This window comes from Aquarana catesbeiana, linkage group LG11, assembly GCF_042186555.1.
Source record: "Aquarana catesbeiana isolate 2022-GZ linkage group LG11, ASM4218655v1, whole genome shotgun sequence".
Lineage (NCBI taxonomy): Eukaryota > Metazoa > Chordata > Amphibia > Anura > Ranidae > Aquarana > Aquarana catesbeiana.
In genome coordinates this window covers 174,413,414-174,422,837 of record NC_133334.1, presented here as the reverse complement: position 1 = coordinate 174,422,837, position 9,424 = coordinate 174,413,414, and positions in this window count along the sequence as shown.

Genomic DNA, 9,424 nt, shown 5'->3' with positions numbered 1-9,424 from the left:
GTCCTGGGGGTCTGTACTAATGGAGGGGGGTTGTCCTGGGGTGGTCTGTACTAATGAAGGGGGGCTTTGTCCTGGGGGGGATCTGTACTAATGGAGGGGGGGTTGTCCTGGTGGGGGTCTACTAATGGAGGGGGGGTGGTTTGTCCTGGGGGGGGTCTATACTGATGAAGGGGGGTCTGTACTGAGAGAGGGGTTTATACTTAGTGGGGGTCTATACTTAGTGGAGGGAGGTCTGTACTGAGGGGCGACTAAAGTTGGTGGAAGGAGGGTGACACCATGTTATACCGCACTTGGTGACACCAACCCTAGTGACGTCACTGCAGCTGCAGGCTCTTCTTTCGCCCCTTCCCCTCCCTCTCCCTCTCCTCCGCACGTGCACTGCTATACTAGTGAGCGGCGCTGACCAGCACAGCCTCCCACTATGTTTCTTCCCCCGCCTTCATATCAGCCAGGGAAAAATAGAATAGAAAAAGGAGAAGAGGATTGTGGGACATGTAGTCCCGAGGACTGGCAGCCCCACTGTAACACGGAAACTGCAGTCCACGCAGCATGCTCAGCTAAATGGGAGAGAGAGAGATACAGGAGCCTGGGAAAGCTTTCAGGGAAGTACACCCAGGACTCCAGAGGGAGAGGGCAGTGCTCAGGGAACACCATCAGAGAGGAAACCCCGCTGCCCTGCGCCACCAGAGGGAAAGCCATACAGCCTGGTGCCATCCCTGGCGGAGAAAGGAATGGAGTCATTGCCAGAATACAGATCTGGGTGCTACCCAGCGGAGTCACCACGGGCAATTCAGAGTGAGCTTACTCCTGATCAGAGGAACCATCGCTGGGTCAGGTGAGAGGGCCAATCGGCCATTATCTACTAATGTCCATAGGAACTGCAGTCTCTGACCATCTCCTGTATTATATCTGCAGTCTCTGATCATCTCCTGTATCATGTCTGCAGTCTCTGATCATCTCCTGTACTATGTCTGCAGTCTCTGACCTTCTCTTGTATCATGTCTGCAGTCTCTGACCATCTCCTGTATCATGTCTGCAGTCTCTGATCATCTCCTGTACTATGTCTGCAGTCTCTGATCATCTCCTGTACTATGTCTGCAGTCTCTGACCATCTCCTGTATTATATCTGCAGTCTCTGACCTTCTCTTGTACCATGTCTGCAGTCTCTGACCTTCTCTTGTATCATATCTGCAGTCTCTGATCATCTCCTGTACCATGTCTGCAGTCTCTGACCATCTCCTGTACTATGTCTGCAGTCTCTGACTGTCTCTTGTATCATGTCTACAGTCTCTGACCATGTCCTCTACTATGTCTGCAGTCTCTGATCATCTCCTGTACCATGTCTGCAGTCTCTGATCATCTCCTGTACTATGTCTACAGTCTCTGATCATCTCCTGTACCATGTCTGCAGTCTCTGATCATCTCCTGTACCATGTCTACAGTCTCTGATCATCTCCTGTACCATGTCTGCAGTCTCTGATCATCTCCTGTACCATGTCTGCAGTCTCTGATCATCTCCTGTACCATGTCTGCAGTCTCTGATCATCTCCTGTACTATGTCTACAGTCTCTGATCATCTCCTATACCATGTCTGCAGTCTCTGACCATCTCCTGTACTATGTCTGCAGTCTCTGATCATCTCCTGTACCATGTATGCAGTCTCTGATCATCTCCTGTACTATGTCTGCAGTCTCTGACCATCTCCTGTACTATGTCTGCAGTCTCTGATCATCTCCTGTAGCATGTCTGCAGTCTCTGATCGTCTCCTGTACTATGTCTGCAGTCTCTGATCATCTCCTGTACCATGTCTGCAGTCTCTGATCATCTCCTGTACCATGTCTGCAGTCTCTGATCATCTCCTGTACCATGTCTGCAGTCTCTGATCGTCTCCTGTACCACGTCTACAGTCTCTGATCATCTCCTGTACCACGTCTGCAGTCTCTGATCATCTCCTTTATTATGTCTGCAGTCTCTGATCATCTCCTGTATTATGTCTGCAGTCTCTGATCATCTCCTGTACCATGTCTGCAGTCTCTGATCATCTCCTGTACCATGTCTGCAGTCTCTGATCATCTCCTGTACCATGTCTGCAGTCTCTGATCATCTCCTGTACCATGTCTGCAGTCTCTGATCATCTCCTGTACTATGTCTGCAGTCTCTGACCATCTCCTGTACTATGTCTGCAGTCTCTGATCATCTCCTGTACTATGTCTGCAGTCTCTGATCGTCTCCTGTACCATGTCTGCAGTCTCTGATCGTCTCCTGTACTATGTCTGCAGTCTCTGATCGTCTCCTGTACCATGTCTGCAGTCTCTGATCGTCTCCTGTACTATGTCTACAGTCTCTGATCATCTCCTGTACCACGTCTGCAGTCTCTGATCATCTCCTTTATTATGTCTGCAGTCTCTGATCATCTCCTGTATTATGTCTGCAGTCTCTGATCATCTCCTGTACTATGTCTGAAGTCTCTGACCATCTCCTGTACTATGTCTGCAGTCTCTGATCATCTCCTGTACTATGTCTGCAGTCTCTGATCATCTCCTGTACTATGTCTGCAGTCTCTGATCATCTCCTGTACTATGTCTGCAGTCTCTGACCGTCTCCTGTACTATGTCTGCAGTCTCTGATCATCTCCTGTACCATGTCTGCAGTCTCTGATCGTCTCCTGTACTATGTCTGCAGTCTCTGATCATCTCCTGTACCATGTCTGCAGTCTCTGATCGTCTCCTGTACTATGTCTACAGTCTCTGATCATCTCCTGTACCACGTCTGCAGTCTCTGATCGTCTCCTGTACTATGTCTACAGTCTCTGATCATCTCCTGTACCACGTCTGCAGTCTCTGATCATCTCCTTTATTATGTCTGCAGTCTCTGATCATCTCCTGTATTATGTCTGCAGTCTCTGATCATCTCCTGTACTATGTCTGAAGTCTCTGACCATCTCCTGTACTATGTCTGCAGTCTCTGATCATCTCCTGTACTATGTCTGCAGTCTCTGATCATCTCCTGTACTATGTCTGCAGTCTCTGACCATCTCCTGTACTATGTCTGCAGTCTCTGATCATCTCCTGTACTATGTCTGCAGTCTCTGATCATCTCCTGTACCATGTCTGCAGTCTCTGATCGTCTCCTGTACTATGTCTGCAGTCTCTGATCATCTCCTGTACCATGTCTGCAGTCTCTGATCATCTCCTGTACTATGTCTGCAGTCTCTGACCTTCTCTTGTATCATGTCTGCAGTCTCTGACCATCTCCTGTATCATGTCTGCAGTCTCTGATCATCTCCTGTACTATGTCTGCAGTCTCTGATCATCTCCTGTACTATGTCTGCAGTCTCTGACCATCTCCTGTATTATATCTGCAGTCTCTGACCTTCTCTTGTACCATGCCTGGTGCCATCCCTGGCGGAGAAAGGAATGGAGTCATTGCCAGAATACAGATCTGGGTGCTACCCAGCGGAGTCACCACGGGCAATTCAGAGTGAGCTTACTCCTGATCAGAGGAACCATCGCTGGGTCAGGTGAGAGGGCCAATCGGCCATTATCTACTAATGTCCATAGGAACTGCAGTCTCTGACCATCTCCTGTATTATATCTGCAGTCTCTGATCATCTCCTGTATCATGTCTGCAGTCTCTGATCATCTCCTGTACTATGTCTGCAGTCTCTGACCTTCTCTTGTATCATGTCTGCAGTCTCTGACCATCTCCTGTATCATGTCTGCAGTCTCTGATCATCTCCTGTACTATGTCTGCAGTCTCTGATCATCTCCTGTACTATGTCTGCAGTCTCTGACCATCTCCTGTATTATATCTGCAGTCTCTGACCTTCTCTTGTACCATGTCTGCAGTCTCTGACCTTCTCTTGTATCATATCTGCAGTCTCTGATCATCTCCTGTACCATGTCTGCAGTCTCTGACCATCTCCTGTACTATGTCTGCAGTCTCTGACTGTCTCTTGTATCATGTCTACAGTCTCTGACCATGTCCTCTACTATGTCTGCAGTCTCTGATCATCTCCTGTACCATGTCTGCAGTCTCTGATCATCTCCTGTACTATGTCTACAGTCTCTGATCATCTCCTGTACCATGTCTGCAGTCTCTGATCATCTCCTGTACCATGTCTGCAGTCTCTGATCATCTCCTGTACCATGTCTGCAGTCTCTGATCATCTCCTGTACCATGTCTGCAGTCTCTGATCATCTCCTGTACCATGTCTGCAGTCTCTGATCATCTCCTGTACTATGTCTACAGTCTCTGATCATCTCCTGTACCATGTCTGCAGTCTCTGACCATCTCCTGTACTATGTCTGCAGTCTCTGATCATCTCCTGTACCATGTCTGCAGTCTCTGATCATCTCCTGTACTATGTCTGCAGTCTCTGACCATCTCCTGTACTATGTCTGCAGTCTCTGATCATCTCCTGTAGCATGTCTGCAGTCTCTGATCGTCTCCTGTACTATGTCTGCAGTCTCTGATCATCTCCTGTACCATGTCTGCAGTCTCTGATCATCTCCTGTACCATGTCTGCAGTCTCTGATCGTCTCCTGTACCACGTCTACAGTCTCTGATCATCTCCTGTACCACGTCTGCAGTCTCTGATCATCTCCTTTATTATGTCTGCAGTCTCTGATCATCTCCTGTATTATGTCTGCAGTCTCTGATCATCTCCTGTACCATGTCTGCAGTCTCTGATCATCTCCTGTACCATGTCTGCAGTCTCTGATCATCTCCTGTACCATGTCTGCAGTCTCTGATCATCTCCTGTACTATGTCTGCAGTCTCTGATCATCTCCTGTACTATGTCTGCAGTCTCTGACCATCTCCTGTACTATGTCTGCAGTCTCTGATCATCTCCTGTACTATGTCTGCAGTCTCTGATCATCTCCTGTACCATGTCTGCAGTCTCTGATCGTCTCCTGTACTATGTCTGCAGTCTCTGATCGTCTCCTGTACTATGTCTGCAGTCTCTGATCTTCTCCTGTACCATGTCTGCAGTCTCTGATCGTCTCCTGTACTATGTCTACAGTCTCTGATCATCTCCTGTACCACGTCTGCAGTCTCTGATCGTCTCCTGTACTATGTCTACAGTCTCTGATCATCTCCTGTACCATGTCTGCAGTCTCTGATCATCTCCTGCACTATGTCTACAGTCTCTGATCATCTCCTATACCATGTCTGCAGTCTCTGACCATCTCCTGTACTATGTCTGCAGTCTCTGATCATCTCCTGTACCATGTCTGCAGTCTCTGATCATCTCCTGTACTATGTCTGCAGTCTCTGACCATCTCCTGTACTATGTCTGCAGTCTCTGATCATCTCCTGTAGCATGTCTGCAGTCTCTGATCGTCTCCTGTACTATGTCTGCAGTCTCTGATCATCTCCTGTACCATGTCTGCAGTCTCTGATCGTCTCCTGTACCACGTCTACAGTCTCTGATCATCTCCTGTACCACGTCTGCAGTCTCTGATCGTCTCCTGTACTATGTCTACAGTCTCTGATCATCTCCTGTACCATGTCTGCAGTCTCTGATCATCTCCTGTACTATGTCTACAGTCTCTGATCATCTCCTATACCATGTCTGCAGTCTCTGACCATCTCCTGTACTATGTCTGCAGTCTCTGATCATCTCCTGTACCATGTCTGCAGTCTCTGATCATCTCCTGTACTATGTCTGCAGTCTCTGACCATCTCCTGTACTATGTCTGCAGTCTCTGATCATCTCCTGTAGCATGTCTGCAGTCTCTGATCGTCTCCTGTACTATGTCTGCAGTCTCTGATCATCTCCTGTACCATGTCTGCAGTCTCTGATCGTCTCCTGTACCACGTCTACAGTCTCTGATCATCTCCTGTACCACGTCTGCAGTCTCTGATCATCTCCTTTATTATGTCTGCAGTCTCTGATCATCTCCTGTATTATGTCTGCAGTCTCTGATCATCTCCTGTACCATGTCTGCAGTCTCTGATCATCTCCTGTACCATGTCTGCAGTCTCTGATCATCTCCTGTACCATGTCTGCAGTCTCTGATCATCTCCTGTACTATGTCTGCAGTCTCTGATCATCTCCTGTACTATGTCTGCAGTCTCTGACCATCTCCTGTACTATGTCTGCAGTCTCTGATCATCTCCTGTACTATGTCTGCAGTCTCTGATCATCTCCTGTACCATGTCTGCAGTCTCTGATCGTCTCCTGTACTATGTCTGCAGTCTCTGATCGTCTCCTGTACTATGTCTGCAGTCTCTGATCATCTCCTGTACCATGTCTGCAGTCTCTGATCGTCTCCTGTACTATGTCTACAGTCTCTGATCATCTCCTGTACCACGTCTGCAGTCTCTGATCGTCTCCTGTACTATGTCTACAGTCTCTGATCATCTCCTGTACCACGTCTGCAGTCTCTGATCATCTCCTTTATTATGTCTGCAGTCTCTGATCATCTCCTGTATTATGTCTGCAGTCTCTGATCATCTCCTGTACTATGTCTGAAGTCTCTGACCATCTCCTGTACTATGTCTGCAGTCTCTGATCATCTCCTGTACTATGTCTGCAGTCTCTGATCATCTCCTGTACTATGTCTGCAGTCTCTGATCATCTCCTGTACTATGTCTGCAGTCTCTGACCATCTCCTGTACTATGTCTGCAGTCTCTGATCATCTCCTGTACTATGTCTGCAGTCTCTGATCATCTCCTTTACCATGTCTGCAGTCTCTGATCGTCTCCTGTACTATGTCTGCAGTCTCTGATCATCTCCTGTACCATGTCTGCAGTCTCTGATCGTCTCCTGTACTATGTCTACAGTCTCTGATCATCTCCTGTACCACGTCTGCAGTCTCTGATCGTCTCCTGTACTATGTCTACAGTCTCTGATCATCTCCTGTACCACGTCTGCAGTCTCTGATCATCTCCTGTACTATGTCTGCAGTCTCTGACCATCTCCTGTACTATGTCTGCAGTCTCTGATCATCTCCTGTACTATGTCTGCAGTCTCTGATCATCTCCTGTACCATGTCTGCAGTCTCTGATCGTCTCCTGTACTATGTCTGCAGTCTCTGATCATCTCCTGTACCATGTCTGCAGTCTCTAATCATCTCCTGTACCATGTCTGCAGTCTCTGATCATCTCCTGTACTATGTCTGCAGTCTCTGATCATCTCCTGTACTATGTCTGCAGTCTCTGACCATCTCCTGTACTATGTCTGCAGTCTCTGACCATCTCCTGTACTATGTCTCAGTCTCTGTCCAGCTCTTGTACTATGTCTGCAGTCTCTGACCATCTCCTGTACTATGTCTGCAGTCTCTGATCATCTCCTGTACTATGTCTGCAGTCTCTGTCCAGCTCTTGTACCATGTCTGCAGTCTCTGATCATCTCCTGTACTATGTCTGCAGTCTCTGTCCAGCTCTTGTACCATGTCTGCAGTCTCTGATCATCTCCTGTACTATGTCTGCAGTCTCTGATCGTCTCCTGTACTATGTCTACAGTCTCTGATCATCTCCTGTACCACGTCTGCAGTCTCTGATCATCTCCTTTATTATGTCTGCAATCTCTGATCATCTCCTGTATTATGTCTGCAGTCTCTGATCTTCTCCTGTACCATGTCTGCAGTCTCTGATCATCTCCTGTACCATGTCTGCAGTCTGATCATCTCCTGTACCATGTCTGCAGTCTCTGATCATCTCCTGTACCATGTCTGCAGTCTCTGATCATCTCCTGTACTATGTCTGCAGTCTCTGATCATCTCCTGTATCATGTCTGCAGTCTCTGATCATCTCCTGTACTATGTCTGCAGTCTCTGTCCAGCTCTTGTATCATGTCTGCAGTCTTTGACCGTATCCTGTATTATGTCTGGGGACTCTTTCTAACAGAAGCCCTCTCTGTGTGCATCAGAGAGGTTCCCCTCCAGGTCTCATTAGTGTTCTCTCTTCCTGTATTTTCTTTATTGTTAAGAGATCATGGGAGGATTTCAGGGTAACAAAGACTTCTTAGGGGAGCAGCTCTGTATTTGAGTCGTTGCCATAGAATCATTTGTAAAGGGGTGGAGTTGGTAAGATGACCACGCCCATGTGGGGGCGCCAGAAATATTTCTGCACCCAGGCGCCGGTGACCCTAGGATCGGCCCTGGGGTGGTGCACCCGGGGGTCCTGGCTTGGGTGGGATGCGGTGGGCCCTCTCCACTGCATAGAAGGGTGAGAATTGTGCTGATGGCAGGAGGGTGCGCAGCAGTTGTTCCACGAATCCTGTCGGGTTAGGGCCCTCCACTCCCTCCACAATTCCCACAATGCGGAGGTTGTTCCTCCTATTGCGGTTCTCAGCGTCCTCGGCCTTATACTCTAAGGCTCTAATTTTAGTCTGCAGAATGCCGAGGTCTGAGCTATGGCCCTCCACAGTGTCCTCCACATGACCCAGGCGCTGCTCAGCAGTAGTAAGCCTGGACCTTATTTTGTCCATATCCTGCTGAATGAGCCCTACATCTAGTTGGACGGCATCCACCTTAGTGGTTAGAGTAGTGATAGAGGCTTGGCAGTTATCTATGGCTGCCAAAACATCAGCCAGGCCCAGCTGAGAGGGAGGGGGCTGATCAGCATGCTCTGTCTGGGACACCATATTGGAGGAGTGCACGAGGGTCCCCACGCTCTGACTGCAGGCCGGGGGGATTCCTCGGGCATAGAGGGGAAAACCAGCTTCTTACCCCAACCTTTCAACCCCCCGGTATGAGCGGCGCCGCATAGAGGTGTCCGCAGCCGCGAGACAGGGTCCTGTAGTAGCCTTAGAAGCGGAGAAGCTGAAGATTCCGGCGGAGCTCTCTGTCCACACGTCCACTCAGTTAGCCATCTTGGCCACGCCCCCCCTGGGAAAATATTATAATAAAAGATAAATAATTGGGAGGAAAGGAGAGGGTGTTGAGGGGAGGATAAGGGGGGGGGCGAGGGGGGAAAGGGGATGGAAAGCAATGGGGGGAGGGTTTTTTTATATGTAGGAAAGCCAGTATGGTGGCCTGAATTTATGGGAGGAGCCCGGGGGGTATTTAAGCAGCCCGCTCACCTGTGGTGCTTGTCGGTTTCCTGTGCGCGATATACGTCACTAGGCCGACTATTCGTATACCAGCGTCCGCAGTTCTTATCGTGCAAGTTCCCGCACTCGCAATTTCTCTGCTCGAGAGTTTCGAAGCCCGCGTTTACTGAGTCGTACGTTCGGACCACGCGTCTGGCTTGGCTGTCGCAGGTAGGGTCCCGTCGGACTTTTGTTTTTACGCATTATAGATATCATGTCACAAAACCGTGATATCAAACTTACGAATCACTCGCAAATTTCACGAACGTACCGCAATGTATATCACTCATACTTTCGTTATGTTACCATTTCGCGTTATCTGAGAAACCACCGCGACGCAGGCGTCGCTTCATTTCAGGCATGTCTAAGTTGTTAAACAT